We start from the raw sequence: 13906 nt of genomic DNA on the forward strand, positions 1-13906 counted from the left end.
TGCGATTAGGTTGGGAAATGGTGTTTATAAAATACCTAGCACAGGATTTGGCACATAATAGATGTTCGATTGTAATTATTTTAATTTTCATTGATTCCTCAAAATAGGCCAATGGGTAAACAGAGACCACAGGAGTATAAGAGGAAGGCTAATTAATTATTGATGTTTCAAATGCCATGATACGTTACGGGGGACACTGGCCAGGGACCCCAAGGGTAAGCGGATGTGTGACGTTATCTGTGCCCACCCTCCCCCAAGCTCAGAGCAGCTCTAGAAAGGAGAAGAGGCCCCAAGGACACCATGTCCAATTTAGCCTTTCTATTGCCAGAGGAAAGGAGGATTTCACTTACAGAAGCGATTCTTGGTAACTTCAGCATATAGAACAAGAGTACGGCAGTGGTGTAGGCGGGAGCACTGTTAGTTTCACTGAAGCTTGTTATCCTATGAAGCAAAGTGCCAGCCAAGGTCTTTCCCAAAGGTCCAATGAGCTAAACTCTTCCCTCAGAACAGCTTATTAGTAGCATCATGCCCACTTCAGCCAGCTCACTCAGGACCCAGGAATAATCTGGAGAACAGAATACAGAGGAAGGGAGACGAAGAGAATACACATGGGGTGGAGGAGGGGGGATTGAGGGGCCCTTTGCCTCCTCCTGCTCCTGACCAAGCCTGGCCTGATACAGCAGCAGGGGCAGAGCCGGGGAGAAGGGGACAAACTCTACAAATCAGAGCCTGCCTTCCTTCTCCCTTCTTTCTTCTTCCTTCCTTCCTACCTTCCTTCCTACCTTCCTTCCTCCTTCCTTCTTCCTCCTTCCCTCCTTTCCTTTCCTTCCTTTCCCTGCCTGCTTTCCTTCCTTCCTTCTTTCCTTCCTTCCCTCCTTTCCTTTCCTTCCTTTCCCTTCCTCCTTCTTCCTTCCTCCCTCCCTTCCTCCCTTCCTCCATTCTTTCTTCCTTTCTTTTTTCTTTCCTCCCACTCTTTCTTTCTTTCTTTCTTTCTTGAGCTAGTTTACCAAGGTATGCATAGCTTTTGGCAAAGCCGTTTCTTTCATTGGTAAAGCTATTCCAGGGATAGGGTAAAAGAAATCAAGTTTGTCTATGGGAAGAAAATAGCCCTCTAAAACCTTAGACAGCTATGAGAAATAAAAACAAAAATAAACATAAAATAAAAATAATACTGATAAAAACTTGGACCAGATGGGCTGTGGCTTCAGCCCCTCTGTCGAGATGATGAAGTAAAAGCTTTCGCTGAAGTCAAAAAATTACATGTAAATATTGGCTTTTATAAAGCTGCAAGAGTCTGTAAAAATCCTCAGTGGAGCAGTGGTCTTTCACGGTTGTGGATTACAGGGAGCAGTCTCCAGCTACCTCGTCTTGCAGAGGAGAGGACGCTGGGGACTCAGCTGACTGCCCCAGGCAGTGGGGCTGCTGGAGGAGGGACACAGAGCTTCGAATCATCTATGGTTAGACTACATTGTGTCCCCTCAAAATTCCCATACAGGGGCGCCTGGGTGGCTCGGTAGGCTAGGTGTCGCACTTCAGCTCAGGTCATGATCCCGCGGTTCATGACTTTGAGTCCCACGTCAGGCTCTGTGCTGACAGCTCAGAGCCTGGAGTCTGCTTCAGATTCTGTCTCCCTCTCTCTCTGTCCCTCCCCCACTCGTGCTCTGTCTCTCTCTCTCTCTCTCAAATATAAATAAACATTAAAAAATATTTTTTAAAATTCCTATACTGGCGCCCCAACCCTAGATGTGACTGTATATGGAGACAAGGCCTTTAAGAAGGTAAAGTTAAATACGGTCATAAGGGTGGGGCCCTAATCCAATAGGACGGGTGTCCTTATGAGAAGAGACACCAGGGATGTTCACACACAGAAAAAGCCATGAGAGGACACAGTGAGAAGGCGGCCATCTGCACTTCTCACCAGACATTTACCCTGCTGGCACCTTGGTCTTAGATTTCCAGCCTCCAGAACTGTGAGAATATAAACTTCTGTTATTTAAGCCACCCAGTCTGTGGGGATATGTTACAGCAGGTCTGGCCAACTAACACAATCTACGGAGAATCGCTTGTTTTCTGTTTTTTGCCTGCTTATTGATCAGTTTTGCAGTGGAAGACACCTTTCCACAATTCTTCAGACCCTCTCAGCCCTGCCTGAGATTCTCAGTGGTGCCAGTCACCCCGCTGTGAAACCAAAGGGTAAAACCTCGTAGGCTGAGTCACAATATTGGCAGATTACCATAGCGGGGGAGGACGGAAGCTGAACACGGGAGAACTCAGCTCTCTCAGCCTCTGGCTGTAGGATCGTGGACAAACTCTCATCCCCTCTCTGCCTCAGTGTCCGTGTCTGTAAAATGGGGGCAAAAGTACCATCCTCCCTTACAGGATCACAGTGAGGGTAAAGCAAGATAATGTGACAATAAGCCCATAGCACTTTGCTCAGGGAGCCGTCCTTCCTGAAGCCCAGGCAGCCTGGCGGGGAGCCGGATCTGCTCGCCCTGACAGCGGTGGGGGTCGGGGTACCTGGGAGGGTAGGATCTTTCCTCTCCAGTGACCTGCACTGGGCAGGGAGGAAGTTATCTGGCTAGAACGGCTCTCTTGCCATCAAGACCTGCCCCCAGTTGAATTCTTCTCTCTTCTGCTTGTTCCCAAACAAGATGAGAACTTCCTCCTCCATGGAGAACACTGCGCATCTTCATAAATAAGATAATGAAGTCAAGCTTTCACAGACAGCCTGGTTCTCAGCAAGCCCTCAATAAACGTTAACGATTCCTATCTACACACCTCCCACCAGCCGTTTTCACGCCACCCCTCAGTGCAATTGTGGTTACAGGGCTGAGCGTAATTTGCACCCTTTAGATAGGAATGGCACTGAGGAACTTTATTAATCAACTTGGTGCGGCTTTTCTAAGAGGGAAAGCTGTGCTCACGCCCACGTCTTCTCCAAGCTTTCCCGAACACCTGGGATTAACCAGGCTGAAGCCCACCCCCTTGGGCAGCCAGGCCCGGCAGTGGTCCTTCCTGACCTCCTGATCTTCCTCACCACGTGGGCTGTTGGACAGCTCGGCTTTGTGGCTTTACTGAACTCCAGCCGGCTTGCCTCAGGGCTCTCGCGTCCTTCACCAGGACTGAGAGCACTCGTGACCGGGAGGAGATAGAAACCAACGCAGACAGGAGGAGATTTGCAGCCGGAAATGGCTCCACTTACAGGTGGACTGAACCCAGGGCGGGTTGCCTCACTGAGTCAACCTCAACGAGCTGCGACCTCTGGGCTGCGGTGCCGTGCGTCTGACACCCTGGGTCAGGCTGAAAAATGACCGAAAGCCCTTCCAGCACTTTTCTGCTTACACTTCCCCGGGATCGTGCTGAGCACACGGGGATGCTCGGGTAGACGTCCCTTTTCGCTCTGTGTCACCTTCTGCTTAAAAAGTACTTTGAAAGCCATGTTCTGGGACGGCCTGCTTTGTACCCACAAAAGAGCAGGCTCTGCAGAGTCCAATGACATTAGGGGTCAGTTTACAATCTAACCTTGTCAGGGACCTGGTTGCCAAGGGACCTTTCAATGGAGATTAGAGATAACTAACTCAGCAAATAGCTGACACTGAGGAAGGAATTCAGGTAAGGAGACTCTTCCTGCTGACTCAGAAAAAGGCGGTCACAAGTTTTGAACATTCTAGAAACATCGCACCTCACTATAACTTTCTCTCCTTCTCTCTGCAGACTACAAGGAAACAGGGCTAAGACAAAGACAAAGACAAAAACAGAAGAAACCGAAGGCCTCTTCCGAGAAGTTATAAGGGGGTCAAGAGAGGTCCTTAATTGAACACTGGAGATCAAGGCTGGAGAAAAGCCGCAGACCAGGACCCTTGACAAATCCGATCAGATTTGGCACACAGCTAAGAAAGTTAAAAGACTCAGAGTCCGTGAATTCTCCAGAAGCCTAAGGAGGACCAGGCTTACACTAAATAAAGGACCCCAGCACGGGTAACAAAGACACTGGTCTACGCCTAGGTGCTGGCATTTCTCTGGCTTTAACTAACCCCAACTGCATATCTTATTTAAAAATAATATTTTTAATTCTTTGTTCTTGGCTATTTTAATAAAAAGCCTTATTTTCATTTATTGAAAGAATACCAGTGCCACTGATATCTGAAGCACACTTCAATCACTAATGCCTTCGGGGAACTAAGCCCAGCTTATCACTGATGCCTTCGGGGAACTAAGCGATTCAAGCCCAGCTACCTGGTGGCAGTTTGGTCCACGCACAGAGACGAACCTCAAAAGACCTAGACAATCTGTGTTCAAGAGAACAGTTGTTCTGTTCTGTGTTGTGAACCCACAGAGCTCTGGTAAATGCCGTAATGTTTGACCAGTACTCATTAATAAACCCCACCCTGGAAGGGAAAAGATTTTAAAGCCTGAAAATACGGATAGCCAATGTTTTAACCACGAGTGAACTGACCGTGAGGGGGAATCGGACACAGCATTTCCCCGGGGTGATGCTCCCGAGCCTTAGGAAAAATGGGAGTAATCGGGGCCAATTGGGCCAATAGGGCCAGAGGGAGGCCCAGGACTTCTGGCAGATCCTCTTCCTCTGGCTCCATTTGTTTAGGTGGAAGGGACAGGAATGTTCCCTAAAATCCTCGCACACACAGAGCAGTGTAAGTTCTGTAGCAGAGACGGTGGGGACGTTCTGTGCAAAGTGAACTCCGACTCCTTGCAGGTTCCGAGAGCCCAAGCAAGATCCTTGGGGTCCTGAGATATCCTGGGGCAGCTCCTTGGCTCGGAGATGTAGACAAGGAAACACTGGGATCCCAACAAAGAGATAGAAAAGTACCCGGTGTCAGAAACACATCTTTCTCACCAGATATCCGTGTACTCGTTCACACTCCCAGCTCTTTTACCATCTCTCGCGAGAGAGATGTCAGGGCAGGATGTGGAGTAGAACTCCCCCAGCAGCCTGAGTTCACTGCGCGCGAACACGAGAGGCCTGGAGGTGGGAAGGCAGAGTTCCCGCGGCGGAGCCCGGCCGGATCTATGTTTCCCCATCTACGTTATCGATCCATCCATCCTCCCATTTGACTCCTCTTTCGTTCGAAAGGGGGCTGGGACAGTTGGAAAGGTGTTTAGCCTCAGCAGTGTGCCCTCCCCTTCCCTGCACCCCAAGGACCCCAGCCACCCTTCCCTGTGATTTTTAATTTCATGTGTTAACCGGGCTGGGCCAAGGTGTCCGGGTAGTTGGTCACACCTTATGCAGGGAGGGGAAGGGCGTTCTGAGAGGGTGTTTTTGGATGAGGTTAACATTTGATTAAGTGGACTTGGAGTAAAACAGACTGCCCTCTATAATGTGGGTGGGCCTCGTCTAATCAGTTGAAGGCCTGAATTGCAGAAAAAACAAACAAAAAAACGACCAACCATCACCAAGTAAGACAAATTTCTCCAGCAGACAGCCTTCAGTCTTGAACTGGAACGTCTGTCTTTCTGGGCCTCCAGCCTGCCAGTCCACCCCGCAGATTCTGAGCTTGTCAGCCTCCATAACCACATGAGCCGATTCCTTATTATATTACCCTTTTGGTTGTGTTTCTCTGCAGAATCCTTACTAATACATTTGCCCACAGGAAAGTAGAGTGGGTCCCTGGGCCCAAATGTGGAGAAGGGATGGGAGTCCAGCCAGGAACATTTCAAAGGGGCCAGGAGCCCAGACCATCCGTGAGCTGCTTCCGTCCTTCATTTTCCAAAATATGATCTGTCCCTCCTCCCGCCCTGCTGACACCTACACCTTTTAGCAACCAGTGTGTCAGTGGCCTGGGCTTTAGGGCATAGCTCCCCAAAGCCTGTTTGCTGCAGGTCACAGCCTCCTTCTTTCTGTGGGCCCGGCCCAAAAGGAAGGACTGCTCTTGGGCTGCAGAGCAGGGACTTCGGTGGTCGGGAGACGTGGCTAGTTGTTAACCAGTCCAACCGCAGGATCAGGAATGACAGCATTCGCCTCTCCTGCACACCGGGCTGCCGGAGGATGAACAGAGAATCACAGACGTGAAGTGCTCCGTGAACGGGAAGTGTGATGAAAATATGAAGTGCTGTCACCCCAGAGTCACTCGTTTCACAAGCCCACTGTCTGCCAAGAGCTGTGCCGGGAAAGCCCAGGATGAAAGATACGATCTGTTCTCAAGGAGTTCTAGGGGCTGAGATGGACCAACAGACAAGGGAGTCTAATAGGGTGTGGGTGTGCCTGGGAGACCCGTGTCCTGGGTGAGACGGTCATAGTCCCAGAAGAGGGACTCCTTCCTCATCCCAGAGCAGTGGAGGAGGGCTTCCTGCAGGAGGTGACCTTTCTGAAGGATGGGCAGAATTTAGCCAGATGAGGAAAAGGGGGAAGGGTGTTCCGGGCAGAGGAACCTGCAGGTGCAAAGGCACAGAGGCATGAGAGCTGACACGTCTGGAGTTATGGCCCCCGGCCGTCAGCAGCCAAGTTTTGGGCCAGGAACATGAGGAACAGAGGACGAGGGTACAGCCTAGGGGATGTGGAGAGGCAGGTGGAGGCTGCTTCCTAGTCCCATGAGGACGAGGCCCTGTCAGTACACCCTCCCACTGTCAAAGACCCTCCCCTCTCTGCTGACACTGGTTACGATCAAGAAAGCGCCGGACTGCCTCATAGCCATGGCTTCCAAGGTGGAATCTCACGAAACCTCCCTCAGCACCAAGGGCAAGAACGCACACACACACACACACACACACACACACACACACACGTTAACACTCAGACAGCAAAACATGTCCAGAGACGCACATGGGGGCAAAACTTTAGGATCCTGACCATAATTGCCTAACACAAAAACGGCACACCCCCACACACTCACAAACTAAAAATGCAAGGTCCTACTCAGAACTTGCCGACACAAAACGAGCGGCTGGCTGTCGTAGTTCTTGCCCCTCAGAACAGTCCCGCCCTCCCCACCGTACCCCCTACAGAGCCCAGAGCCACCCACTGCTCCTCCAGTCAGCAGTCCCAGTTCGGACCCCACAGCCCCATTGCACCCCCCCACCCCCTCCCCCTCCCCCTCCTCCCCCCCTCCCCCCTCCCCCCCCCTCCCCGCAGGGATGGCCCCGCTGGGTTCTTGTCACAGTGAACACTGGGAGCCAGAGAAGCGTAAGCAGCAGTTGATGCTGTGCTTTGCAAACCCCTCAACCCCTCATTTTTTTTTTTTTTCTGGAGAATACTTAGCAGTGAAGCCTAATTTATGAAGTCCCTAAAGATCTGAACTTTCCGCAGAATTGGCTGCAGTTTCTAGTGGGTTAGAGTCACACTGGAGTGGAGCAGAAGGCAGGAGCTCAGGAGCTGTGGTGGGGGGCGGGGGGGGGGGGACGGGGAGGAGCCACAGTCTGGGAGCCACACCCCAGGCCAGGGTCCCCCAACCATCTTCCTCCCCAGCAGGGAGCTGAGAGTCCCCAAGAGCATGCTGGGGGCGCAGGGGGAGAGTGTGACACGGGGCGGGGGATGAGTCCAGGAAGGCAGAGGCCCCCCCACCCCCACCCTGAGATCTGTGGTTTGCGAGACCACTCATCACTGCTAACACCCTAGACAAATCCAGAAACTCCCCAAGCGCGTCCACCCTTCTCTCCCTCCCCGGGTCGCAAGATCAAGCATAGTTTTAAGACTACTTCTCAGATTTTGCTCAGGTCTGGGGCCACACCTGCCCCGGGCCCTGGGGTCGAAGATTCACATACCTTCCCCCAACAGGTACCACCTGAGGGCAAGGCCGAGATCTGCCGGGCAGGTAGGAAGAAAAAATGAAAAGCCAATTCTCCCTGTTGAGAAAACAGCAGAGACTTCCCCACTGCTACTCCTCTCCCTTGTCTTAGAGCATTTACTTTCGGAAATTCATAATTGCAAGGGCTTTCTCTGTCTCTCTGAAATGTATGTAAATCTTTTCAGAAGCTAAATAAGCCTCTTGCCAGCTTTATGACCCAGGCCTGCCTTTCTCAAGGACCCTGGATCCGTTTCTTTGAAATACAATCATCCGGGAAGAAGACATCGCCCCCATCTCCTAGTTTCTGTGGGAGGGTCGGACCCTAACTTGGGCTCCAAATTACAAAACCAGCTCTTGTCATAAAAAGACGAGATGTTTCCTTTCCTTGGAATAAAAGCAATTAGCAAACACAGATGGCCACCCCCAAAGCCAGGTGAATCGGGGAGGAACTCTGCGTGACAAATGGTGCTGTCACCCGATGGGTGATAGCTACTTATATAACAGGGCGATTTCTCTCCGTCTTTGTAAACTTTTAGCAGATTGCCTGTGATGGGCATCAGGCTCTGGTTTAACGCTAATTCGGTAAGAAAACTGGTTTTCTTTCCCTTCTTCCTCTGTGGAGAGGTTTGCTGAGTTCCGAGGAGATTTTGTCCCCCTCTTTCCTAAAGAGAGTTCGGGACAAGGCCCAGCCTGGGCAGAGAAGGGAGGCCAAGGAGGCAGTTTGAGCAGGGGAGGGAGGACAGGAGGATGGAGAAGCCGGAGACCCGGGGCCCCCCAGCCCCAAGCCTGCCCTCCTCACGAGGCCCTTTGCCCTGGGTTCTTAGAGCTCTTCTTTTGTTTCCCCCAGTCACAATCCTGTTGAGCAGTTCTCTCCCGCTTTGCATACAAAGCCCAGGAACAATAGGTGCCTGGTGGAGGCTGCAGATTCCCGTGCTCTCTTTCCCCGAGTCCCCTTTGTTCGCACCGAGAAACTCATTCATCTGGACCTCGTTCATGACCATTTTTTTTCCATCACTTTTCTATGCAAAGACTAAAGTGCACTTTGCTTTTTCTGTGAAGAAAGATTATGTCAGTAAATTTGTCAACGAATTTGCGGGGAAGCATTTAATTGACTTGAGTAAAGACTTTTCCCGAGCATTTAATGATGTCTTTGCACACTGGATTGTTGGATGTCGAGCCTTCTCTCCTTTGTCTTTCCTGCCCACAGCTGGCTAGGAAGCCCACAGAGGGTGGTTCCCCGTCCCCTGGTCTCTGACCTGCTCCGACTGGGGCCCCTAGGCTGCCTAAGGGCCTGGAGAGGCCATTTGGTTCAAGCCTCTGGATTCTAATTCTCAACACAGGCCAGGCCACACTTTTCTCCATCACCTTGGGAGCTTTAAAAATGCGTGTGCCTAATGCACGTGTCCCACCCCAGAATTTCTGCCTTCATTGGGTGGTGCCCAGGGCAACCGTCTGGCTTAAAAGCTCGTGAGCTGTTCTAAGGTGAGAGGGGTGAAGGCTGAGAGGCAGCGTGGCTCAGGTCAGGCCGTCTCTCCTAGGCCGCTCATTAAAGCACCTGGGCAGCTCTCAAAAAATACCAATGGCTGGCACCAGGCCTAGTGATTGTGACTTTTTTAGGCTCAGTTCAGACCTGGGCACCAGGAGACACTGATAGACAGCCAGGGTGAGAGCCATCCTGGCAGGGAAAAGAACCCTGACTACTCAGACTGATCACGACTAGAATCGGAGCTCTGCTGGGCGACTTTGAGCAGGTTGATTAACCTCTCTGAGCCTCAACTTTCTCATTCTCAACATCGGAATGGTGTTGCCCACCTTGCAGTTACCCACCTTGAAGCTGACATCTTGGGGGCTTTCTCCACGCTCCTGGCACTGCGTGGGTTAAGTATCTCAGTAACTCTCTCTCCCTTGCAAATTTACGTCAGTAATCAACTGTACTACCAGTAAAAATTCAGTTTGTATTAGTATAAGGGGCTGCTTTTTGAGATGGGGAACAGAGGATGCCAGGGCCTGCTGTCCTTCCAGTCTTGGGGAAGTGTCATGACAGTGGCTTCTTATCTGAAAAAAAAAAAAACAAAAAAAAACAAAAAAAAAAAAACCCATTTCATGGTGCTGGCACTTCTGAATCAAATTTCAGCTCATTAAATCCTCCCCTGCAATTTACCAGGAGAACTCTTGGCACATATTTAAATTCCTGTATGCTTGATGGTTAAGAAAGGCACTCTTTGCTATTAGAAATAATCGTATTTGTATCACAATATAAATATGAAGCAGCTTGGCTCAGGAAATGAGCGTCAAACTTAAAATCTGATGACACCGGGTCTACGCCATTTGTGTGCCTTTGGCCGAGGTCCCTCACCCCCTCCAGCTTCCATTTGCTCAACTAAATTTTAATTTTATTTTATTTAAAAAATTTTAATCTAATGATTTATTTTTTATAATTTACATCTAACTTAGCTAGCACATGGTGCAACAATGATTTCAGGAGTAGATTCCTTAAGCCTCTCACCCATTTAGCCCATCCCCCCTCCCACAAACCCTCCAGCAACGCTCTGTTCTCTGTATTTAAGAGTCTCTTCTGTTTTGTCCCCTTCCTTGTTTTTATATTATTTTTGCTTCCCTTCCCTTATGTTCATCTGTTTTGTCTCTTAGAGTCCTCGTATGAGTGAAGTCATATGATTTTTGTCTTTCTCTGACTAATTTCACTTAGCATAATCCCCTCCAGTTCCATCCACGTAGTTGCAAATGGCAAGATTTCATTCTTTTTGATTGCCAAGCAATACTCCATTGTATATATAAACCACATCTTTATCTATTCATCCATCGATGGACATTTGGGCTCTTTCCTACTTTGGCTATTGTTGATAGTGCTGCTATAAACATGGGGGTGCATGTGTCCCTTTGAAACAGCACACCTGTACCCCCTAGATAAATGCCTAGTAGTGCAATTGCTGGGTCGTAGGGTAGCTCTATTTTTAATTTTTTGAAGACCCTCCGTACTGTTTTCTAGAGTGGCTGCATCAGTTTGCATTCCCAGCTCAACTACATTTTAGATTGAGAACCTAGAAAATGGGTTTGAAACGTCCGCAGCTCCTATGAAGAGCACACGTTTCCAGGGCTGGTGCCCGATGCCAACGTGCCGACATCAGCGGGCAGAAGGGTGCAGCTGCCCAGCACTGCTGGACATGCAGAGAACATTCTGTTCCCAAGGCCACCCTTCTGTCAGACTTTCTGAGCCTGATGTTGGTACTGTGATCGGCCAGGTGCAGAGGAGGATAAAGATAAATTAGGTGCGGATTCTGCCTGCTTACCCTCCAATAGAGTGTGGTCTCGAAGTTCAAATAAGTCATGCATGAAACTCACTCTAACACAGTGGAGAAGATGTCCCGCGGCAGGTCAGGGCAGGTGCGCTAGAGGAGGTAGTGTTTTACTGTCTTGAGGAGGAGGGGAGTGAGGGTCATGGGGCAGGAAATGCTTCCTCCCAATGGCACAGATGCCAAGGAGCCCAGGATGCAAACGGAGAAGTGGAGTGAGTGAAGGGGGATAAAGAGAATCAATGGGAAATTGATGGGAAAGGCAGGCGGTTGGGGGGGGGGAGGGGCTTGGATTACTTTAGGGTATTCCTACAGGTGAAATTGCTGGTCGAAAGGTATGCATATTTTAAGGCCTTTGGTATACATTGCTCAAGTGCCCTCCAGAAAACATGCTTTCATGTAGGCTTTGCTGGCCGTTAAGGTGCCAACAGCCTTGACCTTGACCTGAAAATGCAGGACAAGGAAGTGCAGAGGCTGTGAGTTGGGGTAGAGTTTGTCATGTCAGTTCAACAAATATTTACCAGTCCCTGGGCTGGGGGTGGGCGAGCAGCGGGGAACAGACACAACCCTGCCCTTGGGGAGCTCAGTCTGGTGGGATAGACAGACCACAGTCCAGAGGCGTGGGCACATCTGGGCCTCCCTTGAAAGCTACAGGCAGGTTTTGTAGCTGGGAAGTCTGTCCTTTCTGAGTCCTTCCTCTTTGAGGAACTGCACTCACCTCCGCCGGGCTTCTGGGTTCCATCAATTCTGGGCAGGTTCCATCAATTCCGGCTCTCCAAGGGGCAGCTAAATTTTTTAATTGCACATCAACTGACACCACTTTCTGCTACATTCTGAAAGCCACTTTCCTTCAGCTTTGGGGGAGTTTGTAAGGTGCTTGGTGGCATCTCCCCAGCTCCCTGCAAGTGGTATGGCTGGGTCTTCTCAGGACCATGGGGTGTCATCAGGGGAGCCCTTGCAGTAGGCTTCCAAGGCCTTAAAATACGCATACCTATTAACCCAGCCCGTGGAAATGATCCTAAGGAAGTAAGCATGAGTATGTGAAAGATTTATGTATAAACTTATGCATGGGAGCATTGCTTATGAGATGAAAAAAAAAAATCATTGAAAAGGATCTAAATTTTCAACCAGAAGAGATAGGTTAAACAATTTATGGCATAGTTGAACAATAACACTGTAAATTACATCATGGAAGAATATTTAATGACATGAAAAGAACGTTGAAGACAATTGAATAAATCACATTGCACAACAGTATCCACTGGATGATCCTATTTGTGATAGAAAAAAGTACATATACACGTAGAGCGAGACACACGGAAGAGAGAAAAGTTATGCATAAAAAATATAAAACATTAGTTGACTTCAGGGTAATGGAATTATAAGAAATGTAAAGCATCTTCTCCGGATGTGTCCTACAAGAAATGTTTATGACTTGTATAACCAGAGCAAAAGATACTCTATTTTTTAAAGTGACATCTCCCTGGACACAGGACAAGACACACCCAGGCAGGTGCCAGGTGCTGGGGAACCACATGTCTGGGAGCAGGCCCGGCCCAGGAGGGTCCTCCAGAGCTCCTAACCCTGCACGGTGCCACGCAGCAACCCTACTCACGCAATGTACTGCAGAAACGCGCTCGGCAGCCTTGCTCAGCCCTGGGCACGCAGACCTTCCCACTCTTCAGGCTCACCGCGGGTCATGACGGAACAAAGCAGGACTCGGACCGGCCAGTTGCATAAAAGCAGAATGGACGGATTTTCTGGTCACACCGTGTTCCATCCAGCCCAGCAGGCACATTTGAATTCCTTCCCTCCCTGACTGCTCAGCCCATAGAAACCTGGTGCCTTCCGCAGGAAGCCCTCCAGACTTGACCCCACCATGCAGCGTGCTCTGAATGCCCCTGCTCGAATTAATAGTTAACATTTGTAGAGTGGTTACCGAGTACTTTCACCTGAATTAACCCAAGCTGTCCTCACAACAACCCTATGAAGTAGGAGGACAGCGCTCTCATTACAAATGAGGAAACTGGCAGAGAGGGGGTAAGTAACTTACCCGAAAGCACCTGCTAATAAATGGCAGAGTCAGGATTCAAACCCAGGCAGTGTGGCCCGAGGGTCAGCCCTCAGAAACACCATGCCACACGGGCACTCTGGCACACAATTGATGTCACAGTCATGTTTCCGTGGTGATTTTGAATTGTTTCCAGATTTTTCCTGGAAGACTGAATTCTTTAAGGGTCCCGGAGGAGGTGCTGCACACGCCCAGCACAATCACTACTCTAACTGCAGGAGAAGTGGGTGTATCCTACTGAGCTGGCCTCTAGCTGCTAGAGCGTGTCTACAGGTGACTCTGCAAGCATCCTGGTAAAACACCTCTTTCAGGGACAGATGTCATGCTGGAGACTGGAAGCCTCAGGATGCGTCAGTTCTCAGCTTTCTTCTTGCCGTTTCTCTGCAGCACCTTCCCAAATGCCTGTTCAGTCCCCAGGTTCCTGGGGAGGGTCCAGATCTACACAGGATCATGGCCCGAGTCCTTCCACTCCAACCGCGAGGAGAGATTCGGTGAGAAGAAAAGAGCACGCAGCCCAGAGTGTGAGCCTGTTGGAGTCGACCTCTTGGCTGTCATTTCTTTCTTCAGAGTCTCCAGGCTGGATTCCAAGCCAGGATGGAAGAGGCTGTTACGACGCCTGGGCAAATCAGCACAACCATATTAACAGGGGTTATCTCAGCGTGGGGGGATTAGGGACGGCTTTTTTTTCATGGCTTTGCTTCTTTGCATTTTCTAATTTTCTGCAATGAACATGATTATTTGGGCAATTAAATAATTAAAGGCAGGAGGAGGGGAAAACCGTA

General features: G+C 49.8%; 1 long non-coding RNA gene across 1 annotated transcript; it reads left to right on the forward strand.

The window, feature by feature from the left end:
* The first annotated feature begins 12824 nt into the window (after positions 1-12824).
* LOC132675031 (uncharacterized) lies at positions 12825-13906 on the forward strand. The gene is made up of 3 exons (XR_009608672.3): positions 12825-13093; positions 13261-13417; positions 13512-13906. It is a non-coding gene; the product is annotated as an uncharacterized LOC132675031 (long non-coding RNA).

The sequence above is a fragment of the Panthera onca genome, chromosome A2 (assembly GCF_046562875.1).
Source record: "Panthera onca isolate mPanOnc1 chromosome A2, mPanOnc1 haplotype 2, whole genome shotgun sequence".
In the NCBI taxonomy this organism is placed as follows: domain Eukaryota; kingdom Metazoa; phylum Chordata; class Mammalia; order Carnivora; family Felidae; genus Panthera; species Panthera onca.